The 25,793-nt window shown below is 44.4% G+C and overlaps 1 protein-coding gene across 2 annotated transcripts in view; it reads left to right on the top strand.

The window, feature by feature from the left end:
- Positions 1-3,500: 3,500 nt before the first annotated feature.
- The window catches only part of CDK17 (cyclin dependent kinase 17), a 113,901-nt gene continuing 91,608 nt past the window's right edge, over positions 3,501-25,793 (top strand). For both annotated transcript variants that reach the window (XM_064154957.1, XM_064154956.1), the window contains exon 1: positions 3,501-3,590. The gene's annotated coding sequence lies outside the window, so the exon portion shown is untranslated. The remainder of the gene's footprint in view (positions 3,591-25,793) is intronic.

The following is a 25,793-nucleotide window of genomic DNA, read 5'->3' as shown; positions in this document are numbered from 1 at the left end:
TCCAATGACTCTCTCAGTGAAGAACTTTCTCCTCACCTCCAGCCTAAATTTCCCCTGGCGTAGCCTGAGGCTGTGTCCTCTCGTTCTGGTGCTGGCCACCTGAGAGAAGAGAGCAACCTCCTCCTGGCCACAACCACCCCTCAGGTAGTTGTAGACAGCAATAAGGTCTCCCCTGAGCCTCCTCTTCTCCAGGCTAACCAATCCCAGCTCCCTCAGCCTCTCCTCGTAGGGCTGTGCTCAAGGCCTCTCCCCAGCCTCGTCACCCTTCTCTGGACACGCTCAAGCATCTCAATGTCCCTCCTAAACTGGGGGGCCCAGAACTGAACACAGTACTCAAGGTGTGGTCTAACCAGTGCAGAGTACAGGGGCAGAATGACCTCCCTGCTCCTGCTGGCCACACCATTCCTGATGCAGGCCAGGATGCCACTGGCTCTCTTGGCCACCTGGGCACACTGCTGGCTCATGTTCAGGTGGGTATCAATCAGCACCCCCAGATCCCTCTCTGTCTGGCTGCTCTCAGCCACTCTGACCCCAGCCTGTATCTCTGCATGGGGTTGTTGTAGCCAAAGTGCAGCACCCTGCACTTGGAGCTATTGAACGCCATCCCCTTGGACTCTGCCCATCTGTACAGGCAGTCAAGGTCCTGCTGCAGAGCCCTTCTGCCCTCCAACCCAGCCACATCTGCCCCCAGCTTGGTGTCATCTGCAAACTTGCTGATGACTGACTCCATGCCCTCGTCCAGGTCATCTATGAAGATGTTAAAGAGGATGGGGCCCAGCACTGATCCCTGAGCTGAGTCTCAAGAACTTCTTTTACAAATCATGGATATAATAATGACCTTGCACACAATCATTTACAATTATATTACTTACCCAAAATAGCCTTCAAATTGAATAAGATAAAACAAAACAGGCATCATCTTGTTAGCATTCAAAGATCAGGAGAACTGGTAGGTCTGGCAAGAACTGGTAGGTCCTGAGCTTTAGGAGAGATCTGTAGGGGATATCTTTGCATTGCTAGGAAGTTCAAAGCTTGCATGTCTGCTTTGTCTGTGTTATTAAAAATCCCACAAGTTTTGCAAAGGTAAGGCAGCTATCCTACATCTTGAAGACATTCAGGAAGACCTCAGTAATCATCTCTTGTCTCTGTAAACATGAAGTTTGTTCCTGAGTTGCATTAACTGCTTTGTATCCTAAACTGATTTCACCAAAGGTCTACACTGGCATGAGCAAAGTGAATTTCTGTGCACGTAAGAAGTGGTTTCATGCTTGCACTCATTTTGTAGGCAACAGCAAGGGAAATTCTGTTTACTGGGAAACATAGTCATCTGTAGGCTGGTGTGCTTGTGGAAGGGTGCAGTGGAGCTGGAATCAGGGCAGTTTTCAGTTGGGACTGCTCCTGTGAAGACAGCTCCTACTGTGTGATGTCCTGCTGTGCAGAAGGACTGCCCAGAACAAGATGCTCATGAAAGAGTTGGGGCTGTGCAGGCTGGAGCAGAGGAGGCTCCCAGGTGACCTCACTGTGGCCTTTCTGTATCTGAAGAGGGCCTACAAAAAAGCTGGGGAGGGACTTTTTAGGATATCAGGCAGTGACGGGACTAGGAAGAATGGAACAAAGCTGGAGTTGGGGAGAGTTAGACTGGATGTGAGGAAGTTGTTGAGCAGGAGAGTGGTGAGAGGCTGGAATGGGTTGCCCAGGGAGGTGGTTGAGGCCCCATGGCTGGAGGTGTTTGAGGCCAGGCTGGCTGAGGCTGTGGTCAGGCTGCTCTAGGGTAGGGTGTCCCTGAGCATGGCAGGGGGGTTGGAACTGGCTGCTCCTTGTGGTGCCTTCCAACCCTGACTGATTCTACGATTCTGTAAGTTCCTCAGCATCAGGAGCTTGCTGCTGCTGCAAACTGAAATACACTCTGGTCTTCGCTGAGGGTTAGCACAGACTTGCCTGCAGAGTGATGGAGCTTTGACCTCGCTCAGCATGTACAGGAGTGTGGGGAAGCAAAGCCATATGAGTCAGTTCCTCTTCAGGAGCCCACGGTGTGGCCTGCTGTACTCAGTCTCTAACTCTGGTCTGTACCACCGCAGAAGACCAGCGTTGAGTAAAGGCCTCACGGTCACAACACAGAACTTCAGCTCACAAATCAGGAGAGAATAAGCAGGCAGGCAGCAGATGTCCTAAGGGAAAACCAGAAAAGCCTAATTAAAATTCATCCCTAAGTGGCCTGGTACTTGAAGTTCAAGCCCATGCCACCAAAATCACTTCAGATGTGACTTTTCCTGTTATATTGTGTTCTTTGGGTGGTGGGAATGTGAAAACAACAGGTAGTGCAGAGGCCAGCTTTTAGCAGTTAGGCCTTGTCGAGCAAGACACAAAGGCAGGGGTGGAAAGGGCTAAGAAGGGAGAATTGTCACTTTGAGAGGAAATACTCCTTAAGCACAAGAAGCGAACGCTGCTGGTGCTGGCAGTGACCACACGGAAAACGGAAGGGATGGCAGAGGGAGTGTGAATGAAGGAGACAAAGAAAACACCGCAAGAATATATAAGGAGACAGAAATCGATCTCGAACCCCACAAGCCTTGCCTTAGCTTCAGTTACTGCCTTGGCGGCTGGCAGCGGCCTGTAAGGGGATGCCTGCTCCCTCAGAGATGCGCTAGATCACCTCAAGGGGAAGCACTGTGAGGCGATGGGAACACGCCGCAAGCAACTGCCCCTTCCCTCTCTGCCCTCCCCGGCAGCGCTCGGGGAGACCCTTCGGACAGCCAGCAACGCGCACAGCCCCGTGGCGGCCTTTAGGCCCACCACAGCCGCGTTCGAGATCCGCTGCCGGCGGCGGCAGGGGACGGCTGCGCACGGCGGGGGAGGAGGGAGCAGCAGCGCCCCCGCGGCCCGGCGCGCTCCCCGCGGGGCGGAGCCCAAGCGAAAGCCTGCGGCAGCAGCCCCCCGGCACCGCCCGGGGCATTCCCCGCGGCGCGAACCCCGCGCTCCGCCCTCAGCCCCCCCGCTGCCGGTCCGGCCCGCTCGCCGCGCAGCTACCGCCTCCACTGGCCCCGGAGTCGCCGCGTCCGCTAGGTGTCGCCGGCGCCCGGGCCTCCCCCGCGGCTCCTCCTGCGCTCCGGCTGCCGGCCGGGCTGTCTCAGTCCGAGCCTCCGCGCTGCGAGCGGGCGGAGGCGGCAGCCCACGGCGGAGACGCGCGGCCGGGATCGGCTCGCCCGTTCCTTTTCCCCGCGCACCTTCGCGGCTCGGCCAGGCTGACGCAAGGCTACCGGGACCGCTCTCGGCACCGCCAGCGGCTGGGCGGGCGGCTCCCGCGCACGGCCTGCGGCCGCTGATCAGCGGCGGCAGCGAAGAGTCGCGGCAAGGCGAAGGCTGCTGCTGCGGCGGCGGCGGCGGCGGGGGGAGCAGCCATGTTGGAGCGGGGAATAAAGTGACTTTCCGTGGGGAGGGAGCGCGGCCGGAGAAGCGGCGGCTCTCAGGGCAGCGAGGGAAGCGGACGGGCTCGGCTCCCGCAGGCCGGATACCGCGCCGGGGCGGTGGAGGAAGGGAAAGGAGAAGGGGGTGAGGACCCGCCCCGGACCCGAGTAGCTTCGGCGCTGCTGGTGAGTTGTGGCTGCTCATTGTCTCCCCGGGGTCCGGGTCCAGCCCGCGGGGCTGGGGCTGGGGCCGCAGGGGCCCGCGGCCTGCGTGCGTGTGGGACGTCGCGGGGGCAGGAGGCGAAAGCGCAGCCCCGGCGAAGGGGGAAGGGGATGGGAGCCGGAGGCGGCCGAGGGTAGCCGCTCGGGGAGCCTTCAGGGGTGGGGGCCCCAGCCAGCGGGACCGATCAGCGTCCCCGGGCAGGGCCGGGCCGGTGAGGGCTAGGGGGGGGATTTCCGCTGCCCGGCGGCGGCTGGGAGCTGCTTTGCGGGGCCCGGCGTGGCTGTCCGGGGAGCGAGTCTCGTCTGCGCGGGGAGCCAGGGGACGCTGGGCCTGAGGGTTGCGCCGGGGCGTGCAGCCGGTAAGCACCGCGGGGTTTTTTGGTTCTCCTGCGTTCGTAAGCGTCCTTTCCCCACCGCCTCCTCCCCTTCCAGCGAGGCTGCTTGCTCCTGACAGCTCTTCTCCTTGCAGCCTCCGCAAGTATGACACATTGGCTCCTGTTGCAGGTCTCCCCACACACACACCCAAAATATGTAGGTTTCCGTGCGTGGCATAAGAGTTTTTTTTGCCCAGAGCTTTCAGTTCGTAGATGACAGGATACGTGAACATTTGCTGACCCTGAACTTCTGTGAACTCCTCCCTCCCTTTTCTCTGAGATATGTAATGGGTTGAGTCCAGTGAGAGCAAAATGGTTCTTCTCTCCCAAGGACGGGGGGAAATTAGGTGGCATTAGGTATATTTCCTATTTCACAGGCATTTACTACGCCCACCAGTTCCAGTCCTGTGTTGATAGCTGCGTTTGGAGAACGCTGACCTTGATCCCCTTTGTCTCTCCCGCAACAAATTCGGTAGCCGGCTGGAGTTGTTTTAAAGTCATTGCCCTCTTTGGCGCTTGGGTGGTTCACAGTGTTCTGCGCCTTGTGAGGGAAGCAGGGCTGAGGTATATCACAGTCTCAGTCATTTTAGAAGCCTCGGTTTCAGTTGTTTAAGCTTGCTTTCTTTTTGATGTGGGTGAATAATTGATATTGTTTTTTGTAATACAGCAGAAAATCGATAGTAACTTTCTTGTAGCTGTGATGGCAGCTAGAGAGAAGAGAAGCCTGATTTGGCATCATTCCACCTTCCCCCTCCCCTCCTCCTTTTTTAATTGTATTAATTGAACTAGAAGCTAAATGAAAGCAAAGGTTAAAGACTCAGAAGACGTGGAGCAGAAGAGAACACTGCTGAAATTGTTGGGTTCGGTTTTAGATTAGAATCAGGAAAAAAAATAAAGGAGGTGATCTGGTGTTTTAGGTGCTTACCGTGTGAAATAAATTGCCATATTGCTTTGTTGTAGGAATTCTGTAACACCCCCCCCCACCCCTGCACAGCTCTTGTTATTTATGTCTCCACTTCAAACAGTGATGCGAGAGAGATTTGTTTTGAATCATTAACACCAAAAAGTAACATATAGGGGGGAGAGGGAAGAGATTATATTTGAAATGCATAGTGAAAACGTTTCCTTAAAGATTTGTATATACTGGAAAGAACAATCTGATTTTACTTCTCCAACATAAAGCATTATAATACTAACTAGGCGTTAAAAGGGCTGCTTACATGTGAAAGATGAAAGCATCTTTTTTGATGGCGTTATTTAAATGCTGCTTTGACAATGCTGAGTCTGGCTCACACAAATTTGTAGCAGGGATAACACGGTGAAGTTCATACCTTGGGTTTGCATATTGCATGGTGGAGCCCTGTGTTTACCCAGGATGGAGCTCGACACAAATCAGTAGGTGGGGTTTGCCTGCATCCAGAGTTTGCAAATTGGAGCCTGTGTTGTCTGAAACAAATTACAGTTTGAAGGTGGCCAGTCGTTTATTTTAAGCTTGGCTAAGGGGGTAGTGCAGTAATTGATCTTTTTAATAGTCCAAATAAAATTAGATTGAGAATAACCAAAACCAAAAACAGAGCTGTGTGTTTCTTCCCCCCCGTGAGTGGCTTTGGCTTCAATTTCTTAACACTGCAGTGTGAAGATATGATATAGCTTATGACATGGTTGTTAGGATGATCTGTATGCCTGTGTTGTTGGTAAAATGTGGAGCTTTTATAATTGAACTATGCAGATTTTTTTGAAAGGGTTCCTAACAAAGTCTTTTAACTTCTCAAGTGATTTCCTGCTGCTAGGAAAACAAAAGAAAGAAGTGACCAAGTAAACGTTGGTTCAGTACAGTTTATTTGAGTAATTGCACCTAAAACGTGCAATTGGGAAAGACTTAGAGACCAATTCAGTGAACAGTCTGCATTAAAACCTTTGCAGGAATTTGCTCTTTATCCTCATTTCACATTTAACAGAACCTGTTGACATTTCACACACTGATCATCTTTATTTCTTGGCCAGGAAAGCTAATGAGGTGTGCTTCATAAAGACACATGAATGCATGAGCTGGTGCGCTGTGAGAGTAGACAAAATCACGTCTAAAAATCAAGCTCCATAACAATAAAGCTTTTCCAGTGCAAACTCATTAAATGTGACTTACAGTTCTTAAGTTACAGGTATTTTAAGGTCTTAGCTGCCTGCTTTTTAATGCTTGCTTTTTTGTTTTTACAGCAAGTTCTGCTGAATATGTTATCTACTGAGGCAGCTGGACACCACTGCAATCATTGAGGCTTCAGAACTTGATATAAAACAACCCTTCACTATGTTAGCATGTAAAAATGGCTTTAGAGTGTCAAGTGTTTACCAGACAGTTACACTTCTCATCTAAAGAAAAACTGAACCAGCATACTGCTAGCAGTCATTGCCTTTTTTTCCATGCACATAATTACAGCAATGATTTTTTTTCCTTCTGTGTTTAAGAACTGGAAATTATTTTGTGCCTGTTCACATGCAGACTGTCTCAGTTGGATGTTGCAGGTGAAAGCATTTTATATTTTAAGTATTTTGATCACCAGACAATCATTTTAATTTACTCTTTTTCAGCTTTTCAAAATCTAAGGCTAGGGGGCTTTTTAATAACCATGCTAAAATGTTTGCTCTTCTGCTGTGTATACCTCTGGGGGGCCTACTAAAGGTTTTCCTTGTGAAGCAGGAAAGAACAGCCACTGCTTCTTCCAGAAATACTGGATTCCTAGAAATTCCCACTAGAGGTGTGTGTTTTTCCTGAGTATTTTGTGAATAGTTGTGATACACTTTGCACAGCTTCTCTCTGAAGAATGAGAGTGAATGCTTGTTCAGACAAACTACTCTTCAGCATTCTGTTTTGAATACAAATCTATACACTTGTGACTAACCTGGCAAATTGGTTATTCTTGGAGTTGTTGGTTTCTTGAACTCCTTTTAGCAGAGATGTCAGCTCCAGACTTCAGGAGAACTGGCTAATTACAGGATATTAGGGGTTGGAAGGGACCCAAAGAGAACGACTCCAACCCCCCTGCCAGAACAGGACCATGCAATCTAGCACAGATCACAGAGGAATGCATCCAGGCAGGCCTTGAAAGTCTCCAGAGAAGGAGACCCTACAACTTCTCTGGGGAGCCTGGTCCAGTGCTCTGTGACCCTTATAGCAATGAAGTTCACCCTTTGTGTTGAGGTGGAACCTCTTGTGCTGCGACTTACATCCATTGCTCTTTGTCCTATCACAGGGAACAAATGAGCAGAACCTGTGTCCCTGCTCCTTACCAGCCCTCAGGTGTTTATAAACATTTATTAAATCCCCTCTACGTCTTCTCCAGACTAAAAAGCCCCAGGCCCCTCAGCCTCTTCTCTTAAGCCATGCTCTCCAGTACCCTCATCATCCTTATAGCTCTCTGCTGGACCCTCTCCAGCAGATCCCTGTCCCTCTTCAACTGGGGAGCCCAAAACTGAACACAGTATTCAAGATGAGGTCTCACCAGGGCAGAGTAGAGGGAGAGGAGAACTTCCCTTGATGTGCTGGACGCACTCTTCCTAATACACCCCAGGCTCCCATTGGCCTTCTTGGCCAGCAGGGCACATTGCTGTGCCATGGGGAACTTGTTAGCCACCAGCACCCCCAGCTCCCTCTCCACAGGGCTGCTCTCCAGCAGATCACCTCCCAGCCTGTACTGGTGGAGTTTATTATTCCTTCCCAAGTGCAGGACTCTGCACTTGTCCTTGTTGAACCTCATTTGGTTCCTCTGTGCCAAACTCTGTCTGTCCAGGTCTCACTGGATGGCCGCACAGCCTTCAGCTGTCTCACTCAAGCCTCCCAGCTTGGTGTCATCAGCAAACTTGCACAGCAAACACTCTGTCCGCTCTAATTGGAACATCTACAGAGGTTTAAACCTCCAATGTTTAAGCACTGATGTTGGTAGTCACAAGGAATAAACAAAAACTGGAACTTGAGCTGCTTTGCCAACCTGGAGCACACGAACATGTATTAAAAAGGAATTCTCCTTTAGTTCAATGATCCAGTTATGTGAAAACTAATTATCTTAATGGATGCATGATCAAGTAATTTGCATCAGATAAGCTTTTGATGCATCAGTCCTTTGATAATAAAGCTTTTGCCACTTCCTTGGGGATGATTATACCCTGTAGCTGACTGTATTATACCATCGACGCGCTGATACTTGGAGTCATTGTAAGTTGGTGTTTTATTGGAGTATTTGGGGGTTTGTGGTCTAGTGTCTGTTCTCAGAGTATTGCAATGATCTTTCTAGAGTGAATGTCAGATTATCAGAGGTGCTGTGTATAAGCACAAATGTTAGGAAGAAGAAAGGTGGGAGTACCATCATAAACAAACGCAGGAGAAGCAATTGTCAAATCACCTTTTAACTTTTGCTGTGGCAGGATTAGGCATCATGGTTTTAAGAAAAGTAGGCAGAATGATTTTAAGAAAAGGGAAAATATTTATAACCTTTAAAAAAGAAATACTCAAAGGCTTCTGTGAGAGTTTCAAAACAGTTTTCTTTTTGCTTCTTTCTGTTAGGCCTTGAAAATACAGTAGGCTGAAGGACAGTTTTATGCTAGGTTTTGATTGTAACCTTTCGCTCCTGATTTTTTAATCTATCTACTTTGGAGTGCATATATTATGATGAAGAAGGCTGTGATACTGCATCAGAACAAGAAAACATGTCTTTTCATTACACTCCCAGCTACATTTCTTGCCTGTCTTTGTATTTTAGGTTAGACTTGCTCGATGTCTTGCGTAACTGAACGTTACACCGTGCCCTCTAATCGTATTTCATTTAATTATACTCTACACCTTGTAATTGTACTCCTTTCTCTGACTGCTGCTGTCGTTAAGGTTTGGTAGAGTTGCAGGATGGCCTCTGATTTTGAACATCTGCACTTTATCAGCTTCACTGAGGCTGCTTGGATGCTTTCAGTTTGCGTTGAAGTTGGCAGGGTCACGACTTCTCTGTGCTCAGTGGGTTAGGACGTTTTGCAGGCACGCAGCTGTACCAATGTGCTTATGTCACAGTGAACTGCCCTAACCCATGCTGTCTTCTTTCAGCAGTGTCTCTTTCCAGGTATTTCTGACTTCTTGCTCTTTCATTACTGATACAGAAATCTCTGGATTTGTTTGCATTTTGTTCAGGTGTCCACAAGATGTTTTTATACAGCAGTCATTAGGTAACAATGAGACAGTAATGGGCATTAATTTGTGTTCAAGAAAATAAAGATCTTTGGGAAATGTGAGAATTGTCAGAGTGATATCAACAAATCCATTGTCCTGTAATTGGGAAAAAATTGGGATAAAAAGTCATGGTGGCCTATGGGAATAAAGAAGCCACTTCACAGAACTGGAAAGAGGCTGAGGTGGATGCAATGGGTAAGGGAAACTGGAAACCCATGCTGTCATGGCCTGTGACAAAAGGGCAAGGTGTGTTTTAGAGCAAAAATTCTAACAAAGCCACTGGCCTGTTGCAAATGCTGAAGAAAATGTTAGCATTTGCTGGTCTTCAGAAGAGGTTGCTGTTCATTAGATACTGCTATCTTCAGAAGGAAAGCAGATGATAGTCAGATGTAGTGCTGTAAGACAATTCCAAGGAGCCTGAGGCTGTTAAACAGCTGTCACTGAAGTTGTACAGTAAGAACTGTACAATTTAGTGGGGTGCTTTCTGGAGTGTTAATGCTGATCATGTTTTTCAGTAGGTCTCGGAATACTTTATTCTGAGAAGTAATGTGATTTTAGCACAATTTAAGGGCTTTTTTCAGTGTCTTTTAAAGTTAGTGATATGTATAGTAATAGGTATTGACAGAGCAGGAGTTTAGATAAAGGTGATAACTTGTCATATTTTCAGGTGCTCTGGCAGTGGGGCAGGACTTGATCTTCAGGTCACTTCCATCCCCTACCATTCTGTGATTCCCCATTCTATAATATTGAACATCTTGTCCTGGAGTGAAGCAGGTGGTAAACTGAAGAGGTGTGTTTTAAGGCATTTGAAAACAAAGAAGGTAAAGAGGCACCAACCATGAGAGTGGTGAGAGGCTGGAATGGGTTGCCCAGGGAGGTAGTTGAGGCCCCGTCCCTGGAGGTGGTTGAGGCCAGGCTGGCTGAGGCTGTGTGCAGCCTGCTCTAGGGTAGGGTGTCCCTGGGCATGGCAGGGGGGTTGGGACTACCTGATCCTTGTGCTCCCTTCCAACTCTGGCTGATTCTATGGTTCTCTGACAGATCCTGTGAAATTAACTTCTGGTTCTGTTGATGAGATGAAAAACTTGGTGTGGTTGTTGATGTTGCAGAAAGGCTTCTCTGGAACCTTTTGCTTGGCTGTTACGTGACACTTTGATTAAGGAACTAAACCAATAGATGCCTCCGTAGCAAATGGTTTAAAACCTGGCAGATGATGTGAATCAAGTGGTTAACTATAAATAGTTGCCATTATGTAACTGCTTATGATGAGAGCTCCTCATCGTCAAAGTACGTTGGTGAAGGAGCTCTGGGAAACCTGCTCAGTGCCTGCTGTGGGACATTGCCACTAATGAAGTGAAGGCAGTGAAAAGTGCTGATTGTTTCTGCAGCTCAGAAAATTGGCAAAACAAGAGATAGTGCAGAACAGGTCATTAGCACGGGGTGGATGCTTGGGAAAATGGCAGTTTCCTGACTGTTTGCTTGATGTGGTATTTTAAAGCAGGCTTTTAAAGGCTGAATAAGGTATTACAGCTTGGAAAAATAATGGTATTTTGTAATTAAATGTAAGCAGCTATTAATATTAGCTTTTAGTTCAGGAATTTATTTTGTAAAGCTCAGGAATTGTTTCTCCTGCTTAACGCTGCCTCGGTGTTGATCTGCATTCAGGAGGTGGGTTTTAGGGTAAGGTCTCATGCAAATATAGTAATAATAATATACAAGAGGAGGAGAATGAGTTGTGACTTAATAGATTATGTTTTACTGTATTTCCACCAGTTGCAAGTATAGAATCATAGAATCAGTCAGGGTTGGAAGGGACCACAAGGAGCAGCCAGTTCCAGTCCCCCTGCCATGCCCAGGGACACCCTACCCTACAGCAGGCTGCACACAGCCTCTGCCAGCCTGACCTGAAACACCTCCAGCCATGGGGCCTCAACCACCTCCCTGGGCAACTCGTTCCAGGCTTTCACCACTCTCATGCTCAACAACTTCCTCCTCACCTCCAGCCTCACTCTCCCCACCTCCAGCTTTGCTCCATTCCCCCCAGCCCTGCCACTGCCTGACATCCTAAAAAGTCCCTCCCCAGCTTTCTTGTTGGCACCCTGCAGATACTGGAAGCAAACTTGCATTTCTAACTGTAGAATTCCTAAGCATTCTGTGTATGCTAGGAGAGGTTGTGGTCATGTGGATGCTGAACTGGGGAAGACTAAAAGCCTTCTTTTTCTTTTCAGGCTGTCTTTAGTTCAAACAGCTGCTTCTGTTCTTTCTCCCTCAAAATCTGAGTGTCATAAACTGCAGTATTTACATATGCAGGGGGCTTGTTTCCTTCATAAGTACTGTTGAGTCTTAAACCAGTGTCATAAATATTGCACTAAATTGTTCAACTGCCTGCTTGCAAAATACAAAACTGTTTCATAATTCACCTTATTTATGTTTTCTCTGAAAATGAAATATTAAACTTAAGTCTTCCTGCGTGACACTGGGAGACTAAGCTTGGGCTGGTGCTGCCTGTGAACAACAAATGCTTTAAACTGGCTTAACTTGGGCACTTTTAGTTGTTGTTCACTTTGCTGGCTGCTGCTCTCAACCTCAGCTCCTGCCTTGGTACCAGAAGGTGCCTTGTCCCTGTTTGACTATGTCAGGAAAGCAGTGGGAGCATTTGGGTTCAACTTCACTTCTGTTTCTTCCATGTAAAGAGCAGTGGAAGCATTTGGGTTCAACTTCACATCTGCTTCTTCCATGTAAAGAGCAGTGGAAGCATTTGGGTTCAACTTCACTTCTGTTTCTTCCATGTAAAGAGCAGTGGAAGCATTTGGGTTCAACTTCACATCTGCTTCTTCCATGTAAAGAGCAGTGGAAGCATTTGGGTTCAACTTCACTTCTGTTTCTTCCCTGTAAAGAACAGTGGAAGCATTTGGGTTCGCCTTCACTTCTGTTTCTTCCCTGTAAAGAGCAGTGGAAGCATTTGAGTTCACCTTCACTTCTGTTTCTTGCCTGTAAAGAGCAGTGACTTTCTGCAGAATCAATGGAAAACCAACAGTGTGTAATTATTTTTTTAAATATCCTGAGCAGATGGGAGGGGAAGCTTCCTATTGTAGAAAGAGGAAAGGAGGTCCTCAGCTGCTAAATATATCAAACATAACACGCTGTAGTAAAGCCTTAAAATTGCTGTGTGAAACAACAGCTCAGAAATTTACCTTAGTACTGAATAAGAAGAGAAGTGGGGAGATAATTGCTGATAAATCTTGTATCCACATTTAAAATGAAGAATATGTTTTGTATCTTTGAGATGGGAGTTAGGAAAGGAAACAGGATTTTTAAGGTGGGAACTTGGTGTTACAGGGAAGAAATCTAAAGAGAGAGAACATGAGGAAGTTGTTGGCATAGAGAGTGATTGGCATTGGAATGGGCTGCCCAGGGAGGTGGTGGAGTCACCATCCCTGGAGCTGTTGAAGCCAAGCCTGGCTGAGGCACTTAGTGCCATGGTCTGGTTGACTGGCTAAGGCTGGGTGCTAGGTTGGACTGGATGATCTTGGAGGTCTCTTCCAGCCTGGGTTGATTCTATGTTTTTTTATAGAAAGTAAGAGTTAAAAGCTCCTGAACTTACAACTTTCTTGAACTCATAAAAGCTATGACCTGCATAAGTAGAATTTGAGCTATAAGAGTTAAAAAAAAAGTTGGAATAGGCAACAATAAAAAAACCACCCCCAAACAATAACTATTTCTGTGATATTGCAAAGGGGCCTGGGGAGAAGTTGTGCACAGTCCTTTTTTTCTCCTGAAGTAGCTACAGCTTGCACTTAAATCACTGAAATTTACACTGACTCTTCTTGAGAGTAATATTCTGTACAATACTCCCATAAAGAAATTGCAGAGGCAATTCCAAAAGTTTAAGATTCTCCCTAGTATTTCCTTACCTTTGTCCATATGACTCAGTAGTTGTTGGAGAAGAAGCAAAATATTTTAAAGCTCATGCTGTTTACCTTCAGGATTAAAGAAGATAAACAGCTTACAGTGTTCCCATTTGCACAAGTCAAAGTATTTTTAAACCTGCTGCTTGTAATTCTGGGTTGTTTATCAGGGAGTGCAGCTAACCCAAATGCTTTTTTATTTCGTGGCTTGTTCCTGATACATCTTAATATAATTTACAGAAGCAAAATGTGTGATCCTTAAGTGCAAAAAAAATAGCTTTAAAGTATATTTAGACAGAGGATGGCCTTTGGTTACTAAGAATATATTCTCTGTTGTGATTTTGCTTCTTTTCTGGGCAGCCCAGGAAAAACAACATTATGGTATTTAGTAATTAGTTTGCTCAGTGGGTTTATGTTTTTCCTCTTAAATTGTGCAATTTTAGTGTTTTGGGAGCAATATGAAGTAAATGATCAGTTCTGAAAGCATGGATTTGATACAATTTGCTGGGAAGCTTAGTTACTACACTTTAAAGTCGTGCTTGGTTTTAGATATACAACATATGCACCCTTGAATGTGAGTAATGAAGTGTTCTGAACCTGCTTGCTTTCAGATGGGTTTAATTTTTTTTCTCTTGATTTTATATAATAGGTTTAGTTTCCTGATACTTGGGAATAGTTTTGGAAGTGGAAAAGGTAGGTGTTCAAGAAAAGCCTGGGTGAGGCACTTAGTGCCATGGTCTAGTTGACTGGATAGGGCTGGGGGATAGGTTGGACTGGATGAGCTTGGAGGTCTCTTCCAAGCTGGATGATTCTATGACTCTATGATACAAATTGAAGGATTTAAGTCAGAAGTTGTTTGCTGTTGGTAAGAGTTATTTTGGGGATGAATGGATAGCCAGTGATGGTTTGTACCCATAGCTGCTTCTTTATCAAGACCTATCTTCTTTTTAATGATCTGCTTCTAGGAGTAGGTAGAAAAAACCCTGGATTTTATATTTTTCCAGCAAATGTTTGACATCTAAAATACTAATTGTGGCAAATTCTACTGATTCTAGAGGTGAGCATTTGAAAAGAAACAGAAACAGATTCAGAGGGTACTCCAAAGATCTGGAGAGCTGCCTCACTGTCTAAATATACCTCATAGGGAGCCCATCACAGTCATTATCTCGTGTTACAGCATTGCAGTTTGAGCTGAATAAAACACTAAGTTCAGAGTGATACCTGCTGCATTTCCACTACTACATGGAAAGTACTGGAGGGAAGGGAGAGGGCAGAAATTACATGGTTGGTGATGGAAAAGGAAGAGAGGGTATCTGGGGAATGGAGGAGAACATTTTCTTACTCATGATGAAAAGCTCTTACTTGACCCTAGAACTGGTACAAAACTTTCTCCTTAGTGCCTCAGGGACCTAAAGATGCATAAGAGTGATTCCTCCCTGGTAGTTTATCTAATTTGGTCTTTAATATGTAAGCAAGAAAAGGGAGATGTTTTCTTTATTATTCACTTTAGCATGCAGCTGCTTGGTGTGAATTATAATTCCAGTCATGTGAGCAGTAGTGGTATCACCTTTTCATACTGAAACAGGCTGCTGAGTGATCTGTTGTGGCCATTTCACAAACCAGGGTTGCAAAGGCAAATAAAAACAAGCCCTTTTATTGTATTAAGGGAAGCACTTAGAATCAGGTATTGCTGAATGATAAAATGGAACATATGCTCCATGATAAAGTAAGCCAAGTGAAGCTTTAGGCATATACTTCCCCTGCAGTTGATGTTCATTATTGGCTTTTAATGACATTACACTGCATTAAGTTGTACATTTTGGTCTTTATGTGATTCAGTTGTCATATCTGCTCTTGGTTACTGGTGTCCTGTCACTGTATCCTATGTCCCAGTTGGGGTTTTCTTTGTTCTTGTTTTTCTTTTTTGCTTGGAAGATAGGATGTAGAAGTCTATCTTAGCATGAGATTTTTTTCCTTGGCTTGGCTGACATGATTTGTCAAGTCTTCTGCTAGTTTAGATAACCTGTTGAAGATATCCTTGCCTATGGCAGGTGGTTGGAACTGGATGAGCTTTGAGGTCCCTTACAACCTAAACCATTCTATGTTCTGTGTTTTGTGTAGTGAGAGTGACCACTTTTCATGGCAAGCAATGTGTCACTAGCTAAAGAATATGTTGGGACAAATTCTGTTAGTGTTTGATTGCTTAATTTGAGGCTGCTTTAAGATACTCATCTTCAGGTTGGAAGTGCTGGGAACATTTTGAAAATCAGCCTTAACAGTGTTGGCTGCACAGATGTGGTAACAGAAATAACACCTTGGCAGTGTCTGAAATCCTAGTGGCAGAGATTCTGGCTAATGTTTCTAGGATGCAGCTGGAGAAGCAAATGTGGTGCATATATGAGCCACTGATAAATCACCTTTATACTAAACCAATGCAATAGCTTTCCCTTTTCTAATTCTAAGTGGTATCTTGCTCTCAGTCCTTAAAACACCAATCTAAATGAAATCTGGTCTGGACTATTGTGATGGTTTGGGTATTCCCTGCCCCCCCCACACACTTTGGAAATCACCCAGACTAGACTCAGTGGCTCTGGAAATTGAATGAAGCTTTACATTGACAGCTTAGCACAAGATACAAGCAGGTATTTACGACATATATATACAGTTATACACAGAAATATACAAGTTAAAAAGGTAATACAGAAACACAACAGCCCTCCCAGAAACCAGAGTCGCCAGGAGGGGCTCTCAGCCACCCTTCCACCTTCCTCCCATCCCTGTACCTTACCTTAGCCTGTGCCTTATGCTTAAGGTGAGTTTAGAGGGTCAGCCAGGGGGGTTAGGAAGCAGATGGATTAGTCACACAGACAGCAGGTTAGGCTAGAGAGAGAAGTGCAGCCCACAAAGCCCAGAGAGCAACTCTGTTGTCTGTATTTATGTTCTTGTTCTTGTACATCTCAGCAAGCCTAGGAGTGCAGTAGACATCAGCATCGTTTCCTTTTCACAGCCTGCAATCTAATTCTTCTCTCCAAAACATTCTAGCTAGGCTCAGACTAGCACAACCTTTTAACCTGCAGCTGGTGACTTTTCCAGTCATATGGTAGATGGCACTAACATACCTGACCTCAGACAGGCCTGAAACACACACTTGGAAAGCAGTCCTGTTGACTGTCTTCTGCAGGGAATATTCTCTCTCAATTGCATTGAGTATACAGAGCTGCCAGTAGTAGGCTTGGTAAAAAATAAACCCAAATAATACACACACAAATAAATAAATAAATAAATAAATAAAGCAGGGACTTTGTCACTTAAGGAGGAAAAAAAACTTCAAACCTCTGATAAAGCACAGGAAGCAAAATTGTTGACAGAGAACATTCCTTTTCTGTAGAGTCACTTTTATGAGAAGAGCCACACCCCAAAGGTAATATATTTAACTGTTAGTGGATCCCAGTGATGTAATCTAATAGGGTTTGGTTTGGGTTTTTTTTTCCCCCCTTTGTATCCAGGGGTTTAAAAAGGATAAAGAAAATATGTAGGTTAATGTCCTTTCCAAGTTATTTGTGGTTGTTTCCATGTTGTTTGTGTTGTGGTCTGATTTGAAAATGTTTTTCTCTCTGTGACCCTAAGAAGCTTCCCAAAAAAAATCACTCAGTTTTGTTCCAGATGCTTCTTTCACCTTCTTTAAATCCTAGCAAAGCTCTTTCTACAGTATGCACAAGCCTTGCTTTTCCTGCTAGATTCTCACACAGTATCACCAAGGTTGGAAGAGACCCCATAGATCATCAAGTCCTGCCCTTTACCACAGAGCTCAAGGCCAGACCATGGCACCAAGTGCCACGTCCAGTCCTGCCTTGAACAGCTCCAGGGACGGCGACTCCACCACCTCCCCGGGCAGCCCATTCCAGTGTCCAATGACTCTCTCAGGGAAGAACTTTCTCCTCACCTCCAGCCTAAATCTCCCCTGGTGTAGCTTGAGGCTGTGTCCTCTCGTTCTGGTGCTGGCCACCTGAGAGAAGAGAGCAACCTCCTCCTGGCCACAACCACCCCTCAGGTAGTTGTAGACAGCAATAAGGTCTCCCCTGAGCCTCCTCTTCTCCAGGCTAACCAATCCCAGCTCCCTCAGCCTCTCCTCGTAGGGCTGTGCTCAAGGCCTCTCCCCAGCCTCATTGCCCTTCTCTGGACACGCTCAAGCATCTCAGTGTCTCTCCTAAACTGGGGGGCCCAGAACTGAACACAGCACTCAAGGTGTTCTCATGTTAGTGCAGTTGCACTGAGTTATCAGGACTCTTTATCATGAGGTCTTAGAGGCTTTTAATGAAGCACACAGACATGCAGAGAAGCTGCACCCTACTTTACAGCGTTGGGTTGAACTTTTGTCTTTAATAATGTCCCTTTACCCTCCTTACATGAGCAGTTTTGCTGTATTTTTCAGCCACACCTTGAGGTTAGCAGTAGCTTTGTTGGGTGGCAAAGGGGATGAAGTCAGGTGTCGGAGCTTTACAAGCAGAGCATGATCCAGCATCAGATATTAGTGGAGTGCATTCTTGGGAGATACTGGGAATCTAATGGGGTTTGGCTTTGTTTTGGTTTTAAACCAGAGGAAAGCCCAGGGCTTGTCTTAGGGCTTTGCTGTCTGTGCTATCAGCAATATTTTGATCTAAAAAGTCAGACATCTGTGTTTATGTAGTGAGCACAGGGTATGTAAATCTGCTCTTAGATCCCTGTGCTGCAGGTTTTGTTTCAGAGATGCGGGGTACAGTACAATTCCTGACACAGGCTGATTATGTGTTCCAAAGATAATGAAATGGTTTGAACTTCAATAGGCCATGGGGATATAGCCAGGTGTTCTTTCTTGTAATTCCTCTTGTGAAACACTGTAGATTTAATAATATAATAGTCTAGAAGAGATAGAGGTATATATATTTAATAACATGTATGGAATGGGCTGCCTAGGGAGGTGGTGGAGTCACCATCCCTGGAGGTGTTCAGGAAAAGCCTGGCTGAGGCACTTAGTGCCATGGTCTAGATGACTGGATAGGGCTGGGTGCTAGATTGGCCTGGATGATCTTGGAGATCTCTTCCAACTTGCTTGATTCTATGATTCTACATAGAGGTATTTATGTATATATATATGTGTATATAAATATATAGCACTGGATGGTGCTGTTCCTTGCTTTCCAGTCCATGTTCTGTGGCATCAGAAGTTTATATGAGAGAGGAGACTGAATTGAGGCTAAGGAATGTTTCTGATGTCTCATAGTGATCGTAGTTTAATGTTATCCATGTTTCTCAGACAAGTTCTCATTGATCAGCTCTTCAGCTGACCACAGTTGACTTCTGCTCCTCTGCACCTGTGAGTGAGAATTGTGCTGCAAAGTGCCTTTATACTACTTCTCTCTTCTGTTTTTAATACCTTAAAGCTTTAAATGGATGAATCTTAGATACTAGGAGTTCTACTCATAGTGGTTAACCTTCCTAAAGGAGAAACAAAGCTTTTCTCTTTCATTTCCAGTATGTTACCTTTTTATATCCATTGGTATTTTGGGAAGTTGTGTTTCCTAAAAAGTGCCAGTGGGGAGCATGACAAGAGGCATGCTGTGTTGTTGGACACTTTTATAGACAGAAATCTTTGTAGCTTTTCTGGGATTGGTGCTGTGATGGTTTGGGTGTTACCTGCCCCCCACACACACTTAAGAAAACCCAGACTAGACTCAGCCAGTTGGAAATTGAATGAAGCTTTTTATGCTTAGTGCAATACACAAGCAGGTATTTGCAGTATCTACAGCTGTATACTGAAATACACAAGTTAGAAAAAGCAATACAGAAACACAACAGCCCTCTCAGAAACCAGAGTCTCCAGGAGGGGCTCCCAACCACCCTTCCACCTTCTCCCCATCCATCTACCCTACCCCATACTGTGCCTTATGCTTCAGGTGAGTTTGGAGGGTCAGCCAGAGGGGTTAGGCAGCAGACAGATTAGTCAGGCAGCAGGTTGGGTTAGACAAAGAAGTTCATGCAGCCCTAGAGACAGAGAGCAAACAACTGCCTTATCTATGTTTATGTTCTTGTTCTTATCCATCTCAGCAAGCCTAGGAGTGCAGTAGACATCACCACTGTTTCCTTTTCACAGCCTATCATCCAATTCTTCTCACCAAAACATTTCAGCTAGCTCTGAACTAGCACAGGTTCTTGTCTTTGGTAGTAATTATTACCTTCACTTGAATTATAGCTTTTTAACACCATTTTAAATGTTGATTTTTGTTTTCTAAAGTGTCCTTAGAATAATTTTAATCCATCTTGCTTATCAGATGCCAAAGCTATTTCTTCAAGCATCCAAGATCACCAAGTGGCAAAGTTAGTCATAGAATCTTGTTCACCACCTACATTTTCTGTGCTCTTTTCTCTCTTTCCTACATGGATGTATTTAGAAATGCATTTACTCAAGTAATCCCATGAGATTTGTTCTCATGACTGCAACTTTGTAACTTTGCTGGCTTAATATTTTTGTTAGATTAATAATGAATGCTTAACATCTAAAAGATACTGCCACTACAGAATGCAATAATCCAATAGTTAGGGGCATTCGTTTTATTATCTGTATAATTTGGGCTTTAATTTTTTACATGGGTCTTGCTTGGAACTTTGCTGTTGGATGTGTTTTTAACAGTGTTGATGAAGGCTGGAATCTTCATCTCAAAATAATGCAGTTTAAGTTTAAATTTCTTCCCACCTGACATAATTTTGTAGAATGAGAAAGCAGTGTTTGAAAATGCCAGAAAATTCCCCTGTAGAGTGATTTAATCCTGTGTCATTTGAGATGCTACTGAAGAGTGAACTTATCTGTTACACTGAAGGTTTTTTACACTTGGAATTTTCTTTTAAAGCAGGTGTGCAGTCTAACACTCCAAACAAAAATAGGAGAATTGATCTATATTGAGTTTTAATTAAATTCATAGAAGAATAGAAAGGCAGCTACTGGAGAGAAGGATGCTATGACCCTCTAAAACCCAGAGCTATTTAGGATTATAATAAACATTAGTAGGCTTTCTCTACAGTAGACCTTTGTATGTTTTGTTTAAGAGATCTGGAAGTAACTTTAATAAAGATATCAGATATTTAAATGAGTTTGTCTTTTGGACTCCTGAAAATACTACTTAGGATGTATTTGGAACTGGTTTAGCTTGAAACATGCAACACATGAAAAAGAGGAGCTGAAAGCTGCAGTTTTATGGCTGGCTGAAGCTGGTAGCTAGCAAATGAGATGTAAAGAAATGCAACCACATTTTCTTCACACATGCAAGAGCATGTTCTGCTAGCAATTTCTGCAGTTACTTTTGTTGCACACTGCATGATTAGTGAATGTGCATTGGGCGTGTTGCAAATGCATGTCTGGCATAGCAGAAGATGATAGATGCTGTGTAAATCATAAATACTTTATTCACTATTTTCACTGCTCATTACACAGAACTGTCTAGCAGCACTTGAGAGAGTAAATGAAGTCTCTCAAGGCCTAAATGCTGTCATCAGCAATGTCTGTGTGTTTACATTCTTGACTACAAGGGACCACTGTCTGACATAATCCACTGTGTGAATAAAGGATGTTCAGGTCCGTGTCATGATAAAGTAGCATACAAGCACAAAATGAAAATCCTCTTCAGACCATGAAACTGCCCTCTCTAATTTAGCAATCCTATCTCAAAACACCAGTATTAATTATTTAGTAGGGTTAAAAGAGGAAGTTGCTTTTTAACAGCACTTTGTAGTTCATCGAATGAAATGAACTTTGTTTTGGTATGAAGTGGTGCAGAATGGTAGAATTAACTTTATCTCTTTATCCAAATGAGACAATGTAATACAGGATCATTTAATGAAAGGAGCAGTATCTACAAGGTGGTTTAATTTATTCAATCAGATCAACATAGATAATCTGAATTAAAAACTAAGTTTGAGGCTTTTTTCCTGCAGCAGATTGTTCCCCTCTACAACTTCAGGTGCCTGAGTGTGCCATTGCTTTTCCTCAGCGGGGGTGTAAGGCTGGCATGGGTCAGGGCATTGTGGTGTCCAGACCTTTGGTAGCCTGACTATGCCAGGGAGAGTGGTTTTGGTAGCATCAATCCCATTCTGGCTCTCCAGTGCATGCATTCTCTAATGGTGAGCCTAACTTGCTGTCTTAAAGCTCAGAAAAACATGTTAGAACTGCTGCATGAATCCTCATCTTTGTAAGAGCAATAGTTGGTAAATTGCCATCTGCCTGTTCCTGTCTGTATTCTCACTCACCAGGTCATTTGCTCTTCCTGAGCAGCAGGCACAGGCTCTATGAAAACTTAATATTGGTACCAAGGTAGAGGCTTTTGTCTCTAGGAAAGAGACCAGTTTAAGAATATTGTGAGCTACAGGGGAATTAGCATTCACTTGCAGGGTGAATATTTCACCTCTTTCTGCCATAGCTTTTTGAAGAAAGAAGTAGTAGTAAAAGTAAGAGAAGTTGTAGTTGAAGAGTGAAAATATATTACTGTCACCTCCAGGAGTCATTACAAAACTAAATGACCTACCAGTAGGAACAAGATTCTTTTATGGCAAGGTATTTGCTTGGTTGACTTTCTCTGTCCATATAAAAGCTATTAAGCCTCTTTGTCCTTCTGATGTTTATTTTTAGTTCTTAAGTTTGTAACATGAGGCACTTAACAAAAAGTTTTGATGCTCTAAAAAGACTTCTTGAATTGAGAGTTTGTGCCTGGTGTTGTCCCCTGCTATTCTACAGATCCAGTGGAAAAACTGATTTTAAGGCAGCTCTGGTGGCACAGGTAAATATCTTTGTGTAATCTGGCTAGATTTGTGTGTTCAGTACTAGGCTGCTTGGAAGCTGAACCAACTCGAGTCATGTTTTTTTTCCTCTTGCAGTGAGAAATTGAGGTAGATTCTGAAAGAGTGAAAATGGCTATTTATCACCGTGGCTCCACTTGCTTTAGCCTTGTCTGCATGCTGTGTTTTTGAAAGCAATGTGCTGGTCATGAGGCAGGAGCAGACAGATAGGCTTTTCCATCTCCTGATGCTTCAGGGCAACTTTTCTGCTCTACAGACTTCACCAAAGGAGGATTCTTGCAATAGGGCTGCAGACAGGGTGGTGCTTTTCTCTCTGGGTGGTAGCTTTATTTCATGCCATCTATAGGAGTTCACAAGTAGTCATCTCTTGCATCACTCACTTGCTGTGAACCTATCTGCTCTGTATGCTCATTGACCTCAGTATTAACGTGTTGAACTGCTGATCATCAAGGGTGTGTATTCCAAACCACACATTTTCAGTTTGCTCTTCAGGATGCTCTGCAAAGTACCTGTAGTGTTTACATAGTGAAGGGAGATGGTTAAGTTGGTGACTAAATTAGGTTACTCTCACAGAGGATACTTTGACAGTGGTCATAAATAAAGTAATGACATGAAACCTCTTCATTACAAGCCAAATTAGTAACACATTTATTCTACAGTTACCCCTCATATCCTCATCATGTTTTACTGTCAGTAGAAAACATAATTAAACCATGATGAAGAATTTCTCAGCTATTGTAATAAGTTGTGAAGCAAATCATGTCAATCCTCTAAGTTGTAACAAAACAAGCTGCCTTTTGAGCTCATTGAGCTGTCCTAGGGAGATACATTCAACAAGAACTTTTCCTAGTGGTTTGCAAAGTATAAACTGCAGTAGAAATGAAGCTCCAGAAAAGGTCTGTTGAGCAGCAGATGGGTAGTAATAGAAAGGCTTTGATCTTCATGCTTTTATTTTGTTGTGAAGACTGTTGGAATACAAGGTGCTTCCAAGTGTGCATGTTTCTGCTCTGCCTGAAAACAGCAAGTTTAGCAAGGCTTCTTGAAAGTCCAATAGGCAGTATCTGTGTTTTGATTCCAGCTTGTAGTGTTTTGTTGGTTTGCATTTTGTTGTTTGCATGTTTGTTTTGTTTGGTTTTTCTCTAAGAAGCTGTGTCCCTTCTACCAAAGAAAAGAATTCTTGTTTGACCTGTAATACTGACCTGTCAGTATTTTACATCACCTTGCTGGTGTAAATGTGAGCTTTTAAGAGGTTCGTTTTCTTTATGTTGAAATTTCTCATCAATTGGAAGTCTCTTCTGCTTGGCTGCCTTGTTTGTCTGCTATGCTCTCATGTTTGAATGGGAAGCAGGAGTTTACCTAGTTTGGAAGGAGGCAGAATATCTGATTTGTAGAACTTCTGTAAGTGTAGGCTGGATGTTAGGAGGAAGTTCTTCACAAAGAGAGTGATTTACCATTGGAATGGGCTGCCCAGGGAGGTGGTGGAGGCACCGTCCCTGGAGGTGTTCAAGAAAAGCCTGGATGAGGCATTTAGTGCCATGGTTTAGATGACTGGCTAGGGCTGGGTGCTAGGTTGGCCTGGATGATCTTGGAGGTCTCGTCCAACCTGGTTGATTCTATGATTTGCCATTGGAATGGGCTGCCCAGGGAGGTGGTAGAGTTGCCATCCCTGGTGATGCTCAAGACAAGCCTGGATGAGGCACTTAGTGCCATGGTCTAGATGACTGGATAGGGCTGGGGGCTAGGTTGGACTGGATGATCTTGGAGGTCTCTTCCAACTTGGTTGATGCTATGATTCTATGCAGGGATGCAGGCTTCGGAAGCACTGATCCAAACCTTTCATTGCTTTGTCATTGGAATTTGAATGTTTGAAGTGCAAATCTAATGACAAGTATATATTTGACTATGTAGATCAACGTTCATTTTATTAACTCGGTAGATAGGAGATTCTCTAATGGGAAAATAGAGATTTCTACTGTGGAGTCTTTGTTAGAGTGGTCAAGAAGTGGGGAAGATGAGCTGGGAAAAAGGACAGCTTGTTTCCACCAGTCAGTTTTGTCCCTAGGGCATCCTCTGAATGTGTCTTTGACATTCAGGGTGTGAGCTCTGCATTTTTCCCCTCTGATGTCTAATACAGGACAAGTAGTAAATCTCATGCTAGTATGAAAACCTTACCAGCTCAGAATGTAGAGGTTTTGCTAGCAGGTTATCAGGTAGCTATAGATTTAGCTACTCAGCTCAGAAGTTAAAGGTGCACTTAGGTTAAGTTGTTCCTTGGTGAAGAGAGAAGATGCTCTTCGGGCATTGCTTTATCAGTCGCAATGAATCCTGTTCTCTGCAGTGCATCCAAGATCCTGTGTGTGTGTAGGTGTGCAAGCTGCACAGTTCTGTTTGTATGTTCAGTGTATATTTTTTCCTCCTAGTCTTAACACTTCCTAAAGTTCTTCAAGCTTATTTCAGGTACAGACTGGTTCTTGAGCAGGCAGTTGAGCTGTACCTGCAGAATTTATGCTGCATGTGGGAAGAGTGTGAGCTTTGTTAAGGAGATAATTAGAGTTCATGCAAGCATGTCATAGGCAATTAGGTGGTGGGAAAAAAGGGACATCCATGCTTGGTTTGTTTCAGATGTTCATCAGTAATGTTTGAATGCCTTTGCTTTCTTTTCCTTTTGCTGTCAAAATGTCGTTGTTTGGATCTTTCCCAATGTTTTGGTTCAAGTGATAGGAAACAGAAGGGAAGGAACTAATTGGTACGAGCCTGGAAAACATGCTCTGAATACAGCTACAGGCATTTGTGTGTCTTTACCCACATCTCCAGTATGTGAGAGATCTGATGGCAGAAGCATCATTTGGGGAAAGTAGTTAGAGCTCTCAGGGAATCCAAGATGTATTTTCATCTTTATTGCCATCAGAGGAGAGTGGAGATATTTCTTTTCTTATTCAGACTCTTGAATTCTTGCTCTATAATGAAGAGCTTGTCTTGCTGGTTCATTAGTAATTGCTACCTCCTACCATCTCTTTTGTCAGTGGGGGGTAGGATTTCCTCCTACACCGAGGGGGGAAAAAAAGAGAGAAAATTAGATAGTGATAGAGGCTAAAATTAAAAGACATTTGAGAAGAAATGGACCAAGTTAATCTCCAATCTTTCCTTTAGATTTTGGGTGGGGAAAAAAAAAAACATTCTTTTCACAACAGTGGTATCTAAAGGGGGCCAGGCAACACCAGTGCTGCTAGGCAGAGAATATTTCTCTGCTTGTACTTGGAATACTTGGACTAGCTGGCCTGTTTTGGCTTTACACGTTGGCTTGAAGCATTTCTAAGTGCAAAGCTACCTGCGTTCAGAAGCAGTTGCGCCTCCTAACTTGGTTGCCTTGCAGCAAGAGACTAAGGCACCTCGTAAAAAACTTAGGAAAGAACTTAAACCGTGAAAGCCTGTCTGTGCTTTGGCATGGTGTGAGGACAGTAAAGGTAGCAGCACTTGGAACAAGAAACTGAGAGGAAATAGTTTGTCACAACTCTAATGGGGTGGTTTGCCTATCTTCTTAGTGATCTCAGCTTCTGTCTCCGCTGCAGTCGTGGCAGCAGCGATACTTGAGCTGGCTGCTGAGCTGTTGGTTTGCATATTGCAAGCAGCAGCAGCCACAGCAGCAGTTTGTTTGAATTAGTTGTGAAAGATGATATAAAACCTTCTGTGAAGTCTCCCTCCCTTTCTGTATGACTTGCCCTGCAGGTCAGAAACGTTTCCCTTTCACTTTCTTTCCCACATTTCGTTTAACTTCAGACTGGGGTAATTGCATTTACAGCAGTTAGTCAGTTTTTGTGACCCATGCTTGCAAGTGACCAGGGAATATTTATTTCCCTGT

This window comes from Pogoniulus pusillus, chromosome 15 (assembly GCF_015220805.1).
Source record: "Pogoniulus pusillus isolate bPogPus1 chromosome 15, bPogPus1.pri, whole genome shotgun sequence".
Taxonomy (NCBI): Eukaryota; Metazoa; Chordata; class Aves; order Piciformes; family Lybiidae; genus Pogoniulus; species Pogoniulus pusillus.
The sequence above is the reverse complement of the archived record's forward strand: the minus strand, read 5'-3'. Positions and strand labels throughout refer to the sequence as shown.